At 44.0% G+C, this 13,673-nt stretch overlaps 1 long non-coding RNA gene across 1 annotated transcript; it reads right to left on the bottom strand.

Moving 5' to 3' along the window:
- Nucleotides 1-607: 607 nt before the first annotated feature.
- On the bottom strand, nucleotides 608-4,852 carry LOC117244131. Its single transcript, XR_004496638.1, has 3 exons — nucleotides 4,675-4,852; nucleotides 3,671-3,869; nucleotides 608-2,283 (listed from the first exon to the last, which is right to left on the bottom strand). It is a non-coding gene; the product is annotated as an uncharacterized LOC117244131 (long non-coding RNA).
- Between the last annotated feature and the right edge of the window lie 8,821 nt (nucleotides 4,853-13,673).

Below are 13,673 nucleotides of genomic sequence, written 5' to 3' on the forward strand. Positions count from 1 at the left end.
TCACTGCCATTCCTCTGCTGCCTCTCTGTTCTATGATTTGAATTCCTCCTTCTGCAGCCCCTGAGATCACCAGCATGGCTGTACCAAATTTCTCTTCTCAACACACAAAAGATGCCCACAATTGCCATCACTCAGCTCCACCAATCACTCCCAGCAAATCACTGGGATGGCAGTGAGGTTTTGCCCAAAATCTTGTCCCCACCATAAAAGCCATGGGAGAACTTGAGTGGGAAGGAGATTTCTGCCCCAAGTATGTTTATTCCTGAGTATAATGTTCTGCTCCAGGCAGGCAGGCACCAGTCCCAGGTGACTTCAAAAGAACTAATTCAGGATCACCTCTGAGCCCAGAGGGAGAGCTGGACCTGCCAACTCTGCAAGGACCAGTTTAGGAAATGCAGCACCTGGAAAAAGGCAATCTGACCACAGCAGAACTCAGCCTAAGTCATTCTGGCATTCTCTGAGGGACAATGAGCAAAACTCGCATACCTGACTGGGAGCGGTGCTTTGCTTCTATCAGATCTGTAAAGAATCATGTGATGGTGTTAAATATTTAAAACATTGTGATTGCAACAGAATATCCCACTTGGATGAATCATGGGAACCAAAGAGGTAAAAATATCCAGCAGCAGTTCCCTGTGCAGCGGGACTGTGCGTGCAGGTCACATCTGTCTATACAGGCATTTTCTGGGTTGTGTTCTCCAGGTGTGTTACATGGAGACATAAATGAACACTTGGTTTGAAGGCCTGAACCATTTGACTTTGATAAGATTTTATCTCAATGAACACAGAACTGATTGACATCTCATATTTCTTGGGTTTAATGAGCTCATAACTGCACTTTAATTGGTTTAATTACCAGAGCATAATATTGCAGGTATGTAACGCAGACCTGTAATATTGAGTTATACAATATATTATATTTGCTGTACATCATAAATTACAACATGCAATGTAACACGGTTTGTCATGAGAATTATTACCAGGATTATCAGTAGTGAATATTCAGCGACATGAATAGAAATTTCCTTTAAGTAATGTCTTCAGGATTCGCCCTCCTTGTATAAGCTTCTAAGAACAACGTTCATCTGAGGAAAATGTGAAGGCTGTGAAAAATGAAATTATTTCTAGGCTAGGGTGGGATTTGGCTTCAGAAAACTCAGGGTATAAGTTCCTCCAAGATGTTTAGGCACCTCACCCCCATTTCAAATTTCCATGTTTGCGTCAGAAATACAGTTTTTCCTCTAGCTTTTTCCAAGGCTGGCTCAACGCTCACAGCATTTTCTCAATCTATTTATTGTCCACATTTTGGAAATTACTGTTAACAGTCCCCCAGTGTTTTCCTACTATAATTGTTTGGATTTCTCCAGTGACACAATTAGCAGCTGGGAGAAGCACCGGAGTGTGGAATTGCATCTTTAATTATCTTTCCATTGTGAGCAAGGATGCCATGTGCCCAGGCAGTTATTACACCTGACAAGGACAATGTATTTACAATGGGTGTTTATACAGGCTAATTCCTTACAAAAATACCTTGACAGAAAGTGCTCCACCTGCCTCATGTTCCCTATCGCAATTGCTAATTAATATTATTGTACTGAAAATGATCCTATCAGCTAAAGCCTCTTCTGTCATAACTGCTGCTCCCTGCCCAGCTATGCCTAATTAAACTGCTGCTGACTCACTCAGCAGGAAGGATGTTCAGCAGACCTGGTCTCACTGCTGTTTTACAGAGTCTCTGCTCAGCTCAGCCTCCCTGAGGCTGCCCTGGCTGCCTCTACTCGACTCCTGCTGCTGACTCAGGGTCTAAAGCCATAATCAGGTTCCTGGTAAAGTTCTGGGTTTAGCTCTTACATTTGAAGCCAAACACCATCTGATTCCCTTTTCCAGTCACACTGGTTAAAACATAGCTGTGAGGGCAAAATTATCCTGCAGGACACTGCACACAACTGCAGTGTGTGTACTTTCTGTGTATTTGTCAAATTAAAACGATGCTTACACTCGTGGCATAAATAAGACCTGAGCCTTCAAAGTGAACCAGAGTGGAACTGCTCTGCAGTTCTCTGGGAGTTGTGCTGGGGATTGGGGTGAAAGGCTGCCATCAGTCCCAGAAGGGTCAGGTTTGGTGATTTGGGCTTGTCTCTAGGTGTGTGAGGATACAGCCAGGAGTCTAATGGGATTGGCAAAAGGACATTACTCACCCCTCGGGAGGCCGCCTCCTCTGCCAAAGAGCTCCTGCGTGGCCCAGCTCAAATTGCAAAACCTGCATGTTCTTCTGTTTCTCATCTGTTACAGACAGATAATTACAGAGGTGCTAAGAGGATAAACGTAGTAAAGTCTGGAAGGAGAAAAGAGCAGTAGGAGAGATGGGGCATGACCAGCTGCTCTTGTCTTGGGCATGCCTGGGCTCTGCAGTGACACAGACGGGGCTCCTGGCCTGCAGGAAAATCAGTCATGACATCCCTGTGGCCAAGGGGGCTGGCTGAGGGCTCTGAGGTACAGGGTTGTCCTCACCAGCCTTGCTTTAGCTCAGCTACTGATGTAGGACTCAGCCTTTTCTCCTGGGGAGCAGCTCTACAGTGCATTTTACAGATAAATTCTAGGGGAACGTAACAAAATCCTGGGATGGGATGGCAAAGTTAGAAACCCACATGTCTGTGCCTTTGGGCAGATAAAGCATCCAGGCTGCTCCTCCTGGAGCTAACTGATAACAGCAAAAAGAAACAAACAAAAAAAAAGGAAAACAAGCTTAAAAATTGAATGCAACTTCCAGTGTATGAATTAAATGAGTGAATCAAAAAGACTAAAGGAATAAGAAAGAGAAGGAAAAAGGAAGACTTTTTTACCCCCATGAAACCAAGGAATTCCTGTGAAGAGCAGGAGAGGAAATATTTATTCCCCAAGAAATGCAACACTGCTGCTGTGAAAGGAAGCAGGGGGTCAGCACACTGTGTCTGGGCATCTTCAGCACTAAGCAGGATTAAGGCACTGCAGAAAATGTTCCCAAAGACCCCTGGGACCCCCTTGCACTTGAGGAGCACAGAATTAAGCACAGAATTCTCCCTCTGTGGCAATGCCCTTCTTCCTCCTGCATTTGGAGAAAGGCTGGAAGGTGGCCAGGACTGCCCACAGTGCCTGTACATCCCAGACACTCCTTTATGGAGTCAGGGACTCCCATGGGAGCTGAAGATGTGCAGCACCACATTGGACAGCACTTGCTACTGCCACTAATAATAATGATAATAACAAAGGGCAGGGAAGGAATAATACTGAAGCTTCCTCCCAACCTCGAGCTCTGTGTGTGCTGGGATAGCAAGGATGCCAAAAGGCACTTGGATCTTGCTTTGTCTGAAGCAGTAGTAAATAGAAATGACTGGTGAAGCTTCAGAATAACTGTATATGTATGTGGTTAACAGGCTAAATAAAAGGAACACACATCTCTTTCTTTGAAATATGCCAAAAGGGAATCACTTAGCAAAAAACATTGCTTTTTTTTTTTGACTGCACTTTGTTTTGGAAGGAAAACATCCAGAAGAAAAACAAAAATGCCAAGAGTGCTGCAATTGTGCCATTTCCAAATGTACAGCATGAAGCTTTTGGCTTTTTTACCTTCAAGATTTCATGCAGATTGTTTTATACAAGACCATGGAAAGCAGGAATGGAGACAACTGACCTCAGCTCACTTTTCTGGAGGGAAGGTGGAAGAAGAATTTTTCTTCTGGGGTTATTCTTGAGCTCAAGTCAGGCTTCAAAATTCCTTCTTGTCAGGGATTCCATTTGGAGTATTGCTCAGATGTCTCTCTCTCTGTCACTATGGTAGGCACCCATGAAATCTCTTGGTGTGCCAACTCTCACAGAGCCCATGGCCACAGCTGTGCAAAGGGAGGCAAGGAGCAAGGAGGTGACTTTTATAACTTAGCAGAGAGCATCACTGGCAGCAGTAGGTGATGAGCAATATTGTGACTGCAATCTGCAGCTCTGCCAAAAATATCTCCTTTTCTACTCCACTTTGAGCCAGCCTGGGTACTGACAAGGAGTCTTTTGTTGCCATTTGAGGAGCTGGCTGTTGGTCCAAGCTCTCTCACTCTCATTAAGGAGGCAGCGAGGGGGGAGCAGAGCAGCGATCCCAGCGGGAACACGTGTCCTGGGTTGGCCCATCTGCAAAATAATTCTGAGTGTCATCCAGGCCAGAAGCTGAGTCTGGGATCAGACATGGCTAAGTTCCCTCACCACGATGGCCAGAGCAAGCGTGGTGATAGTTACAGGGAAGGAAATGGAAATGTTTTGGGGAGTTGTGGCACAGAGAGTGACATCTGTGGCAACGGGCTCATGAGCTGAAGGATTTGGTGTAATACACATTTTGCAACAAGGTTGTATTCTCAGAAATCCATGGCTTGCCAGAAAAACAAGTGAAATCAGATAGGCTTATGATTTGGTTTGATTGCTTCCAAACTCATCTTTAATCTAAGTTCTTTTCATGGTCCTCACAACGGGGCTGGAGTGAATCTCAAGGCCTAATCCTCAGCTGCTGCAGGCTGGAGTGAATCCATTTATCTGAGGGAGCTTTGCCAGTTTACATCAGATTGTGGCTGAATTTAAGTGTAGGTCATTTAGAAATATGCAAGTACTTATTTCCAGCTATACTTTATGAATAAAGCAAATAAATCTGAAACCTACCAAGTACAGTGCATCCCAGTTAATATTTTCTTCTTGAAGGGACAAACACTATTAATGAATCACACTGTAATGCAGGAAACTCATCAAATGGCATCAAGGTCTCCCCAGTCCATCTTTTGCCAAGAAGGGATTGCTCACTGTGCTTAGAATGGTGGCAGTCCAATGTGGCACCTGAGGGAAACTGCAGGAGAGCAAAAGAGACACTGCTCACCTGCAGCCTCCAGAACCTTCCACATCCCAGCCCTGTTGCTCCACCTTCACCATCCCTGCATTCCCACTGGCTCCTTCCAGGGTACCCCACAGACTAAGGGGGTGCAGATCCCTTGAAATAAATGGGGGCCCTTTCAGATTTTATCATACGAGGATTTGGCTGTGGGACTCAGACAAGCCTGGTCTGACAGTCTCATGAAACAACTCAGATGAGAGATGTATCTGGAAGGAACAAAACCTTGAACATTGGGCCCTTCCTCACATTGCAGAACTGGTCAGCTCAGCTTCCAGAACCCCAAGCAGCCTCTCTCCAGAGAATTTTGCATTGTCAGGGAAGAAGACCAACCATGGTTTGTCTCACTGCTGTCATGGGCTGGTTCTAAACAGGCCCCTCATTCAAGAGGGAGCACAAATTGGGAATTACTTGTGATTCTTTATCTCTAGGAACAATTCCACTTCCCACAGCCTAATTTCTATCCATGAAGAACTGCTTTGACCTCAGACCCACAGTCCTGTATCCACAGGAACATTCCCCAATCTTGGGAACAGTCACAATGTAATGAATAAATGCATTTCCCCAGGAAGGGGAGACTGTTCATAACTTTAAGAAGAAAAAAGGTGATTACCTGAACATAGTTCAGCAGGTTGGAAGAAGCAGCAGCAGCTCTCTGAAAGAGGAAAAGGAAAATCAGTTTTCAGACCCATGGATCAGCAGCTCTTTCACTGTCTTTTGGCAGTAGACTCTAAAAGCTGCTGTGCATTGGTCTCCAAACTCCAAACAAGACTAAATCCTCAAGGTAATATCTGAGCATCAAGAAAACAAACAGTGTTACCTAATGAAGTCCTGAGTAAGAGAAATACAGATTTTGTTCTATGTTTTGTTGTTATTTTGGGTTTTTTTTAACATTCCTTTCACTTGATAATTGTCTCCCTTAGTGAAAGCGGTCACGTAATGTAAGGTGGAGGCAAAAGAGCTACATTAAAAGCCATAATTACTGCTGTTTCACAATTAGTAGTTCTATTTGAAGATGTTTTGAGTAAGATTTATGGCATGTTCTCTAATTTTTAATTTATAATTATGAGGAAGAAACTTAGCCTTGAGTATTTCTTCTCTAAAAAGTTTAAAATAACATATAGCACAGTTCTGGTCTGTGGAGAGGGATACAAAAACAGGAAAAAACATGTAGGAAGAAAAGGATAAGTTTTTTTTTCTTTGTGTGTAAGCAAGGTTTAAATGGAATAATTAAATTTACCATAATCAATAAAATGTGTGAGTCGAGTTTATTGAAGTGGCTATTTCCCATTGCATAATTTCCCTGGGGAACTTTCATTTTTAATTCAAAAATAAAGAAATAATAATTAAAAAAACAAACCCCTGAGCACTTACTGTAAATATGCCAGCATATGTGTGAGGTTAAGAAAAGCACGAGCCTACACCCAGGAATCAAAGAGGGGCTTACCACTGCTTGACACTAATTGTAAAAGCTGAACATTTTCTAGAACCATAATCAAATCTTAACTGCCATTGGGGACTCGTTCAGCAGCTCACAGTAATTCTAATAAGATGCAGAGCCTTTCACCTTTAGGTCACCAGTTCAAACCCACTTTGGGCTGGGTAGTAAACAGAAGGCAAATCCCGAGCTCCGTGAAGTGCCAGAGCATCCAGAGTAGATCCCAGAACAGCTTTTGGGCAGGAGTGGGCAAGGGTTTTCCTGTATTATCCATGTTTCCCTGGGGCTGATGCACCCACCTCCTTGGAGGGCTCATCTCGTCTCTCTAGGCCTCAGATCCTCCTTCTGGAAGGGGGATGGGGAATCCTTGCTCTGCTTCCTCCATTCCAGCTGGAGCCTCCCCAGGTGCCCCAATGCTCCTACCCCAGAGACCCTGGAACTGCCAGGGGGTTTTCCAACACTTCTGTAATGCCTCCCCCAAGAAAACACAAATCATGGTATCATCTCTGTCCCACTTCCACATACACCCTCCTCACTAATGGGTTCATTTACTTGACCCCCTCATGGAAAACAGATCAAACTGGCAGCTGGAAGGACCAGGCCCTCACCCTGCTGACCTGGGCTGCACAGCAAACAGCAGCACCTGAAATCCAAAGCTGAGCCCTCACCTCAGCATTTTCAGGTACAACTCCTTGAGGCCTGATGAGTCCTGGCATCTTCCTTGAGGCAGCCATGGACATTGGTGTTCCCAGCTGTGTGAGGAGCCACATGATCCAAGCAGCCTGGAGACAGATTTGCCTCCGGCACAGATGACAGCTGTTCCTCAAACACAACCTGAGGCTGCTTTATGGTTTATGGCTATAGGATGCAACCCCAGCCTCCTGGCTGTGATGGTGTGTGCAGTTCTGTGCACGTGTGAGGAGGAATAGAATCGTCTGAGGCCTAAATTGTGTCTCGTGTTACTACAGCTGAGAAGTTGAGGAGCTCTAAAGAACAATTCATTCATTGTCCTCTACACATCTGGGTTAATGTTTCCTCCTTGGATTAGGCTGTACCAGCGTGTTCCCTCTCTGCTCACCACAAGCCAGCAGTGCCAATTTCCCTCCATGGCAGCTCCAGTGACAGCTGTTTACTTGGAAGCTCATGAATTTGATATACGGGTGCTAGCCACAAATTAATGGAATACTTTCCAGATGCAACATCTTTAAATATTCAAACAATAAGCCAAAAGCACTAAGCAGTCTTGGCCATTTTTTTTCTCTCGACTCTGGATGTCTCTCAGAGAAGATGTAAACACAATTCTTTGAGCCACTGGCCAGAACGCTTCAGATGTTTGAAAGGCCAGCAGTGGCATGAGATGCTGGGTGGGAGATGGCTGGTGGTTTCTGTCACCTGGAAACAAACAACAATGGCCAAGAAAGAGCAAAATGAAGCGAAGGGAACCCTTGAAGCTGAGCCATAGGAGGTTGTCTTGCCAGCCTGCTCTGGTGAGGGGCTGTATGTGCTGGTCTGGACCCCGAGCTCAGGGGAGCTGCACAAGCTCCAAGGAGTGGATTCCCAAAACATCTCCAGAGCCTCATCTGGAATAGCTCAAAGCAACAATAGTAGTCTGCTGAGGATGTTCAGTGGGCAGTGGACCAGGACCACCAAAATGCCTCGAACCTCTCCTTGCCAGGTGTTACCTAGAAATTCTGCTGTGCAGGAATGGAGACCCAGCTCAGAAACGGAGACAAGACCTGCCCAGGTGTGCCAGCCCAGCTTTCAACAATGGCATCACTTTGTGACCTCAGTTTGCATCCACAGCCACCCTAATGCTGAGGACTGGGACAAAAACAGCTTTGAGGGCAAAGATCAGCATTCAGAAGTGAGCAAAATTGCTTTGGGAGTGGTGAACATTGAGTGTTATCTTTTCTGCTGGAAGCTTGACAACAGGTCAAGCTGAAAACATTGGTGAAGAGGAATGGCTGTGCTGAAGCTGTGTGGTGATGATTTATACCACCGCAGAGCTGGGCCAGGAAGTGTAACTTAGTTCTTGGCCAACTTACATCACTTTTTCTTCCCTCCTTGCATTTTCTTTGGCATTTTCTTTTTTGCATTTACTTATTTTCTTCCACTGAAATTTAACATGATCTTGACAGTTGAGATACCAGGATATGGATTTTCTATCCAATAGTTAAAGGGTGGAACTTTCTTACATACTTTTATCTACTTAAAAATACCAATAAACATGGGCTGCATGGCCATAGATTGGAGGAGGGCAGGGGAGAGCTCCAAGAAACTCTGTCTGAATTTGAAACCAGTTCAAGCCTGAAATGAGGCCTGTTTGAAGATTTCTCATTTATTCCCTCCAATGCTGTTATTAATTAGAGAATGAATAGCCGTTACAGTTATCAGCAACTTCATGGAACTGAAAAATTCAAGTTCATTATCTTATGGGAGGAAAATAAACATCCTTTTACAAGGTTTTTAAAGCAACAAAAACTAATTACAAACCACCCCAAACTCCAGTCCACAGGCAGAATGGACATCTGCTAGAAAAATATGATTATTCCCCCACCCACCACCCTCAAATTTAGGGATTTGTGGAATATGGGCCTTGCCTAAAGTTGCTTGGCAGAAATCCCCATCTTAAGTTCTTATTTAATGAAATCATGTGGTAGTAAATCAAACACAGAAACAGGAATAAGTAAATCCACCACATCCTTTGAAAACAGTATGGTTTGACTCCATCAGCTCAAGTTGCCTGGGCAAGGAATTATCTGTATATGTCAACCAAAAAGCAATCACCCAACAGTGACCCACCTTTTGTGTTCACCTCTGAACGCCACGTGCAAGGTGGCAAATCAGCGTCAAACGCCGAGAGGGAAAGCAGGCAAAGAATGGAAGAACAACATCAACAAAACGTTATAAAAACCAGGAGGCTGTCATGATTTAGTACCTACTAAAGCCAACAGGAATCTTTGCCCAGATCCTGTCTCCGTGGTTCTCTCCATGCCCTTGGTGCACTCGCAAGCTTCAGAGCCCGAGAGAGGCTGTGCAGACTTTGTCACCCGAAAAATTCTTTCTTTATTTATTATTAGAAAGATTTCTATCTTTATTTATTATTCATTATTTGGTCCTTACAGAAACTGTGTCTGTTGAACTGACAATATTTGCAATGACTGATCCCTACTAAGTTATGTTTCCATTTTCTGTCCTATCTTGCCTCGTTTCCTCCAGAATAGATAGTTGAATTTCAGTGCCCAAAAACTCTGTGGAAAAAGTAAGTTCAGTGAAACTTTCAACTTTTTTTGAAGGAAACTTAGATGCCACCTGGAAAGTCATGACAAAAAATACACTTTTCTTGCCAGCATTTGCCTTAGGGGTATGAAAACATGAATTTCATTCACTGATATGTCCAAGAAAGAAATTGCAGAAGAGAAATCATCAAATAACACGTACAAAGAGACTGTTTCTTGTTGAAAGCAGTTGAAAAATGCATTGTATCAGATGCTGCTAGGTGCCCATTTTGATCCCAATCCACTTGGATTGCTGTTCTACTCACGGCTGCCACTTGGAATTAATTTGGTCACTCAACCACATGTGGAACCCCTCATCTCTCCAGTTTTTAAAGTAACTTCCACGACAAAATACACAAAATTTGGTATCTTACCTCATCTTCTGACATTGTCAACTTCTAATTTAAGGTTTTATTTTTATAACTTGGACATACTAAGATCATGGTGTTGTGCCTGTCGGTGTGTCCTGGATCCATAATTGTTTTGGAGTTGTGATTCACGACTGTGAAATCCACGTGAAAGGAACTTCCCAGAAATCCCAGGATTTCTCAGAATCCCTGACTGAAGGCCATTTAAGAAGATATGACTCTGTAATTAACATTTTCTGAGGGAGTTAAAAAATATAAACAGCCCAAATGTGGCATTTTTACAACCTTAATAAACCCAAAGGCAGCATTTACCAGGTACACATTTTAATGACAATAAAAAGGTCACCATGGAGGACTTCATTTGAACTTTAGTTTATATTTGAACTATTTCTTGTTTGAGCTGAAATTTTCCCTGTATTAAATTCACAACCCAGTTCTAAAAAAAAAAACACCAAAACCCAGACATTCTGAAATTAGCAAATATTCAAGTATTTTCATTTTTTCACTAAGAAATGTGCTTGCTTATTTAAATTTCAAATTCTGTTTGTTTCCAAATGCTTTTTCTTTCACTAAATTGGTAAATTCCTAACATTTGGGGCTGAACAAGTGATGCTTTTTAATTGTAATTTTTTTCTCCTTTATTCCATTTACTGAAAAAACCCAAAAATTGAGGAAAATTATTTGCTCCTGCACTGCCCCCCCTACAGAGGGTGCCCTGGCATTAACACAAGTTACTGTGCCCTGTCAGATACGATGCTCTGAGATTGGGACTCAGGCTTCACAAACTCCACTGACCCCATTTCAGAGCAAAGAGGAGATGAATTTGGAGTGAGCTTTCTGAGCTGACTGACCTCCTCCTCCTGTGGCAGCAGGAGCTGGTGCAGCCATCAGGGTGGAAGTGGGTCCCATGTAACCCTACTCAAGCTCCGGAGAACCACAAGCATTACGTTTTATGGCTCCTGCAGAATACTGGGGGATACTAATTTTACAGGTGCATTCTAGCAAACTGCAGTCCCTAATATCAGAATGCCATTAAAAATAATGCACTCCTTATGCCCAGGCAGTTAATTTAATATTAAATCAATAAAACATTTACTAGAGCTGGTCAGGGGCCTGCTTGCTGACAGCAGACTCAGCTCATGGCAACAAACGTCTCCTCACCCTTCGCAGACAGCTGCTGGTTTATTGTGGAAGACGTCTTTGGTCCTGACAAATAGCCTCCCTAAGCCCTAATGAGTGCAGAAATTCAAAACATTTGTGGGACATTTATTAGCAGGAAAATACACCAGCCTTTTGGGAGATTTGGATCGACAGCAGCAATCAGCTGTGGTCCGAGTTCAGTCCAGCATGTGCAGGGAACACAAAATGACTTTCTTGGCTACAGGGAAAGGGATTGGAGCTCTTTCCACTTGGTTTCATCTCTGGGATATGGAGATTGGAGTGGAAGCTTTTCCCTGTGATGAATTTTCACTGGTAGAGTCATTTTACACTCCACCAGGTTCCCAACAAAATCCCAAGATGGCAGAGATCACTGGGATAGGATCCATCACATCCTATCTGCTGTTGAACATCAGTGAGTCACCTGGCATGGTCAACTTTCCCCTCTCTGTGTTTGCTTCCAAATTAACTCAAGCACAAAAGACAGGATATTGCCAGCATGCCTGACAGGCAATGTGGTACAGTGACATTAAGAGGTAAAATTAGGAAACTCTTTTGTTCTTTTTTGGTTGGTTTGGATTTCAGCTTATTTTCATAAAAGAGTGGAGGTCAACTTTCTACTGAGAATCTGAGAAGCAAAGCAGAACTTTTAGAGCAACTGCAAATGACACATCAAATCAATGACAACAAAAATAAAGATTAAAAAAGCAAAAAAACCAAAAAGTACCAAAGCAGAAAGAACTGACCAAGCTCCCAGGGAGCAGCAATCTGGCACTTCTCTCTGAAGAATGAGCAGATATCTTCTACCCTAATGGTTTCGTGAGGAAAGCACAATTACATGAAAAATCCCTGCACAAGCTGTTCCTCGTCATTGTTCTCAGAAGGCTGGATGTGCTCTGAGCAGACAGAGCTCCAGGGACCCAGGGCCAAGATCCTTCACTCAAGAAAGCAGGTTTGGGACACTGATTTCCATCAGAGTGGCAGGAAGCACTGCCCCAAACCCACTCCCAGCAACTCATCTTCAGCACTGAGGACACAGACACCGGGATGGCTGGTGGAGTCATCTGGGCCAGGCAGGTATCTGCCTGGAGGCCAAGGTGCTTCCTGTGCCTTCCCTGAACCCTGAGACCCTGGCATGAGCAGGGTATGCCCAGCTCTGACTTGTCCCGACCCCGCTGATGTTGTTTGTGTGAGGAGTGGCCCCACCGCGCTCACGGAAACACTTCAGCTGTAACCCACAAAGCCAAGCCTGGCCAAATTAATATTCAACTCAATCCCTGGGAGCTTCCCTTGGACATCAGCATTCCAGTACATCTAATAGGATGAAAACAAATTTCATGCCATGAAAGCAGAAAACTGGGTGAGGTCTGGGAGCATAGTTAGGATGTGGTTTTCATAAACTCTCAGTACTGGCTTAACTGCTCTGATTACAGTCCAGGGGTAAGAGAGTCCCACTGACTTCAACAGAAGAATTAGGGCAGAACCAAGTGGTTTTGAAAAATCCCACCCTTAGATTTATATAATGTAGAAAATAAGAATCACATGGCAGCCTTCAGAGGGGAAACTGGTCCGTTAAAATGCGTATCATTATTTTAGCCACCCTTTTTAATTAGAGGATTTGTGGCACTGATAGATGCGGCCCAATGGTGGCTGGGGAGAGCCAAATTTCATTGGGGAAACTCACAAGGATGTCACAAGGCAGCTGAAAGCAATGTGTTGATGATTTCCTTCATTTTAAAAAAAAAAGTATTTTTAAAAACCCAAACGTATTTGTAGAGGGAAAGAACTTTATATTGAAAAGAAAACAAAATCTTCTATGCCCATCTAACAACCCATTTCTATGTTCTTGTGCTCTTCCTGATTTATGACAAAAACATCTCTGGAAACCAAACACACATCTTAATTCCACCTTACCTTTGGAATGAACTCTACAAAAATTGTACTGGAGAATACAGGCTAAAGATTTTTTCACCAGTAGCCTTTGCTAGGGAGGTGCCAGTGTCTCTGCTGCCCACTGTGGTCCTGCTGGCACAGAGGTAGCACGTGGGACATGGTGTGATGCAGAGCTGAAGGGGCAGGACTCACTGCTCCAACATGGAACACGTTATTCATCTGCCCATATTGGAGAAGAGTAGGACAAAAATGTTATTTAAAGGCTGAAAACAGTGAGCTGTTCCCTGAGGCAGGGCTTTGGAGCACATCACCATTTTGTCAGGAGGCTGCCACAGGAAGCAGAGAGTGAGGTGGTTTCCAAAGGGTCTGAACCCCCCTGGCTGAGGCCAGGGGTCACACAGAGACAAACACAGAGTCTCTGGTGTTTGTCCCCAGGTCTGTGGGGACCTGGTGTGCCCCTCAATGTGATCACAAATCAGGAATGGCTCACAAAGAGCACAGACTCAGGGAAGCTCAAAGGGAGGAAGAGGACAACCAGGACATGATGGCACCTTGGCTGTGCAAGAGGAGATGCTCCTGGAGCACCAGCAGAACAAAAAGCAGTGCACCATTTCAAGAATTTTCCATCACCATGGATAGAG

The sequence above is a fragment of the Parus major genome, chromosome 3, assembly GCF_001522545.3.
Source record: "Parus major isolate Abel chromosome 3, Parus_major1.1, whole genome shotgun sequence".
Classification (NCBI taxonomy): Eukaryota; Metazoa; Chordata; class Aves; order Passeriformes; family Paridae; genus Parus; species Parus major.